Source organism: Myotis lucifugus, unplaced genomic scaffold (genome assembly GCF_000147115.1).
Source record: "Myotis lucifugus unplaced genomic scaffold, Myoluc2.0 scaffold_292, whole genome shotgun sequence".
In the NCBI taxonomy this organism is placed as follows: Eukaryota; Metazoa; Chordata; class Mammalia; order Chiroptera; family Vespertilionidae; genus Myotis; species Myotis lucifugus.
Window position 1 is genome coordinate 870825 of NW_005871340.1, and position 5109 is coordinate 875933.

The following is a 5109-nucleotide window of genomic DNA, read 5'->3' on the forward strand; positions in this document are numbered from 1 at the left end:
GCCTTCTTCTCCATAGGGAACTATTCTTTGTTTTTTCTTTTCACGTCTCGGGGGCACTAGAGGGGAACACTTTTCCTTTCTTTCCTCGCCCCGTCTTCGCGGGCGCCGAACTTACGGATGGGGCTGGGGAGCCAGGACGCCCAAATTCCCGGGGAGCTGCTTGTAGTGGGTGACGGTGCGCGCTTTCCTTCCAGCCCCACCCCCCTAAACACACCCTGCCTGTCCCCTCCAACTAGCGACCCTTTGACCCCTGGCTGTGTCTGAAGGTGGGGAGGGGAGCCGATGATCTCACAGGAGGCCTGGCACAGAGCTGGGGGGCAGACATAGTTTGGGGAGGGCTTACCAGGCATCCCAGGTGTGTGTCTTGTGTTCAAGGCCTTTGTAAAATATGTAAATGTGTAAACTATCAAGGAGTTCTGCTCAGATTCCACTGTGTGTGTGTGTGTGTGTGTGTGTGTGTGTGCCCCTGTGCAAGCCCTAAGCTCGCAGACCCCACCCACCCTCACCCCAGCACCCTAGAGAGAAGCCCTTTAAGAGCACTGTGTGTAACCCCAAATCTGGAGGGCCTCCATTTCTGGGGGAGACTGCTCCCAGCTGGGCCTGCCCGTGTTCGGGACACCCAGCAGTTTAGCAGTAGAGCTGACCAGGGCTGGTGAGCGCCAGGGCCTGGCTGGTGTTTGGCTGGTGGTGAAATAAGAAAGCCAGGAGGATCCAGACACAGGAGGTGAGCAGACCACGGGGTGTTACAGGAACCGGAAGGCGACTGGCTCCCAGGAGGAGGTACAGGGTTGTGGTAGGGGAGTGTGTAGGACACTGGGATGAGCCTGTCTGCCCAGAGCTGCCCTCTCCTGGGGCGTGAAAGGATAGCTCCTCTGTCAGACTTTGAGTCCCTTTCAGAAAGTGGTATTTTGGGGTTATATTTAGCGTGCATTCCCTGGGGAACGGGCCATGGAAGGCCTACTCTCAGCCTGTCCCCCGCTGGATAGGGGACATTCGTGGTGCTTGGAGTCACACCCAGAGGCCCCCTCAAACAGGATGGCCACTCTGGAAACGTGGCTGTAGAAATCTACCCTGGGCATAGCCACTGAGGACTCCAGACTTTGTTTCACTTGTAATCTCTGTGAAGCGATCCTGGACCATGTCCTTGCGTTGATTGGAACCCACGTGGTTCATGTTGTATGTGTTCTGAGGCGTGACCGCTCTACAACGTTGGCATAGATGTAACTGGCTTGTTTTTCAGTAGATTCCTAAAAGCCTCTGTATTATTAGAGACTAACACCTCTCCCTCCGCAACCCCCCGGGGGTCAGGCTGGGTATCCTTGGTAGAAACAGGATTTACTGAGAAAATTCCAGTGTACACCAGATGTGTGTGTGTGTGTGTGTGTGTGTGTGTGTGTGTGTGTGTGTATGTGTGCACGTGCGAATATGTTGGGGGAAGGGCAAAGGTAAATTTCCTTAGAAGTCCCTGGACAATTAGGGTTTGTTCTCTTGGACCTTCTCTTAAGCTAACCTTCCTGAATCTAGGCAGATTGAGTTAAGACTCTCTGTTCTCTCTCCTTTGGCTTGATGTTCAGTTCAGAATCAGATGGTGGGTTTTGCAGTTCCTCAAACAGTTAAATACAGAGTTACCATAGGCCCCAGCAATTTCACTCCTAGGTATATACTCAAGACAATTAAAAACATACGTTCACAGAAAAACTTGTGTATGAATGTTCATAGCAGCATTATTCACAATAGCCAAAAGTTGGAAACAACCCAAATGTACATCAACTGACGGATGGATAAACAAAATGTTTCTCCATACAATGCAATGTTACTCAGCCATGAAAAGGAATGAAATACTGATGCATGCTACAGCTTGGATGAATCTTGAAACATTATGCTAAGTGAAAGAAACCAGACAAAAGGTATGGAATGGGCAAATGTGTAGAGACTGACAGAAGATTGGTGGCTCCCAGGGGCTGCAGGAGGAGGGAATGGGGAATGACTGCTAATGGATGAGTTTTTTCTTTCCTTTCCTTTTTTTTTTTTGGGGGGGGGGGCGTTGAACATGTTCTGGTATGAAATCGTGGTGATGGTTGTACAATTTTATGAGTGTACTAGGAACCACTGAATTGTACACTTCAAAATAGTGAATTTTATATGACTAATATCTCAATTTTAAAAATTAGTTGGTAGGAAGTCTGCCCTGTTTTTAAAGCTTTATTATTTCTGTAAAAATGACACCCTCATTTAAAAATATTCAAACAATACCAAAAAAAAAAAAAACCCCAAAGGAGAAAGTAGAAACGTCACCTGGGACCACTGTGAGCGCTTTGCTTTAGAGCTCAGGTCTGTCAGACTGTGAGGATTGACCTTGGGCAAGTTCCTGACTTTCTATAAAAAAATGGAGAGAAAAACTCACACTATTCAATGCAAAGATACAGATAAAAATGCAATGAATGCTAGCTGTTGTCATTATTACATGTATGTGTATATATGTAGCTAGGTACACATGTCTGATTACCCATAAGTGGGATTAGGCTGTTCTATTACCTGACTTTTTCATGGACAGACTTTGCTTTTGTTGTATTGATTTCAGAGAGGAAGGCAGAGGGAGAGAGATAGAAACATCAATGATGAGAGAGAATGATTGATCGGTTGCCTCCTGCACGCCCCCTACTGGGGATTCCACCCGCAACCCTGGCATGTGCCCTGAGTGGGAATCAAACTGTGCAGTGACCTCCTGGTTCATAGGTTGACTCAACCACTGAGCCACACTGGCCAGGTTACAAACTTTGTTTTTTAAGGACTTTATTTTTGTAGAGTAGTTTTAGTTCATAGCAAAATTGAGGGCAATGTACAGAAGACTTTTCATATGTCCCCTGTCCTCACACATGCACAGCCTCCCCCATTATCAACATCCCCCGGCAGAGTGGTACACTTGTTACAGTTGATGAACATGCATTGACACATTCACCCAAAGACCATAATTTACATTAAGATTTATTCTTGGTCTTGTACATCATATGGGTGTGGACAAATCGTGGACAAACATTTCATGTAAAAAGCATCCACTCTAAAAATGAATGGCTCCAGAATATTCCATTGTATGGGTGTATAACAGTGTATCCTGTAGTCTTCCATTGATGGGGTCTCCCACTGATTGAGGCTGGATATTTTTTCCATTGATTTTTAGAGAGAGTGGAAGGGAGGGAGGGGGGAAAAAGAAAGAGAGGAAAAGAGAGAGAGAGAGATAAGAGAAACACCAATTGGTTGCCTCCCACACCCTGACCAGGGCTGGGGATCGAACCTGCAACCCAGGTACGTGCCCTTGATGGGGAATCGAACCTGTGAGCCTTTGGTGCATGGGCTGATGCTCTAACCACGGAGCCACATTGGCCAGGGCTACATGTGCTTTTTGAGCACCGATAGGTAGGGTGCGTGGCTGGGAAGCAGCTCTGTGGCTTAAGAACATGGTTTAGGTATCTGGCAAAGTGGATCGTGGTCGAGTGTAGGGGAGCTGTCCTCAGGGGCCAAGCAAGAACTGGCACTGGGCCCTGGCTGGGTGGCTGAGTTGGTTGGAGCATCGTCCTATACACTGAAAATTTCCAGGTTTGATTTCCGGTTAGGATACATACCTAGGTTGTGGGTTCAATCCTTGGTCGGGCCATGTATGGGAAGCAACTGATCGATGTTTCTCTCTCACATCAATGTTTCTTTCTCTCTCCCTTCCTCTCTCTCTCAAATCAGTAAACATTCTCCAGTGAGGATAAAAAAAAAAAAAAAGAATTGGCCAAGGAAGACACGGGTGTGCAAGAGTGTTGGGTAAGGGAGGCCGCGGAGGAGGAAGGGTGGAATCAGCTGGAGAGCCGCCAGCCCACCATTCCCCCAGTGAGAGTGTCAGAGGTCAGTGGAGGAGAGAGAAGAGAGATTCCAGCAGGGGCTTCAGGGCCTCCTCTTCTCCTCGTCCAGCCCCTCGTGGTGGGGGAGCCCTCAGGCCCCAGACCCTGGAACTCTGCTCGCTGGGACTCCAGAGAAGCGGTTTGCCTTCACTGAGGGTGTACCTGGTTGGGTGGGCCAGGGTTTGCCCTTTGGGGAAGCCAGTTGATCCTGGGCCAGTTTACTGCCCCTCAGGCCTGCACTGGGGTTGCTGGGCTTACTCTCCTCCCCGGGAAGGGCCCAGGGCAGGCCTGGTGGTTAGAACTGGTGAGCATGTAGGTGTGACAGGCACCCTGTGTGTGCTGGCCCCTGTCACCTGCCCTCCTGGCCACCCCACCTTGTTCCCCGAGCTCATCTTCAGCCTCCCTTTCTGCCACCGGACCTCTTGGCCCAAACTATGTCCTCTGCAGAGAAGGTCCCAGGTGTTTTCTAAGTGTCTCCTTGAGCTTCCCTAGGTGGCCCAGTGTGACCCGACCCACAGTGGACCCCTCTCCCTAACCAGCTGTGCAGCCTCTCTGGGCCTGTGCCCAGCCAGCTTGGAAGCAGGGCTCTGGGGGTCTCCCTGACCTTGCCGGCTGCTGGCCCCACAGGCAGGTTGGCACAGAGGGGGCCGTGCTGAAGGGGGAGGTGAAACATACCCCTTCCATCGCCTGCCTCATTCCCAGCCTCTGCTCAGCTCCTGGTGTTTACTCCTGACCTCTGGCTGGGCCCTGGGCCCTCTTCGGTTTTGGCTCCCAGGAGACATGCTCCTTCTGGCCCAGTTGGCAGATTCCGCCCGATGAGCACTCAGGACGACCTTTCTGAGGGCCCGGAGCAGTGAAGGTGGCACCGCCTGCTGGGGACTCGTGCTGGTCCCAGCCCTGCTGAGGCTCTTTCCTCATCTGTAAATGGGTAGAATGCACAAGCCTCAATGAGTTGGGGACCATTTAGCCAGTGAGAAACAGTTAAATCCCTTCTAATCTTCTCTGTCAGATCTACCTCCCCCATCAGGTTCCCCCTTCCCCACCAGGTTCTCTTCCCCACCAGGTTCCTCACCCCCCCATCCTGTTCTCCCTCCTCCATCAGCTTCTCCCTCCCCCACCAGCTTCTCGCTCCCCCACCAGCTTCTCCCTCCTCCACCGGGTTCTCCCTCCTCCAGAGTTTCTTCCTCCTCCACGAGGGTCTGGCTGGGGTACCAGGTTATTCCTC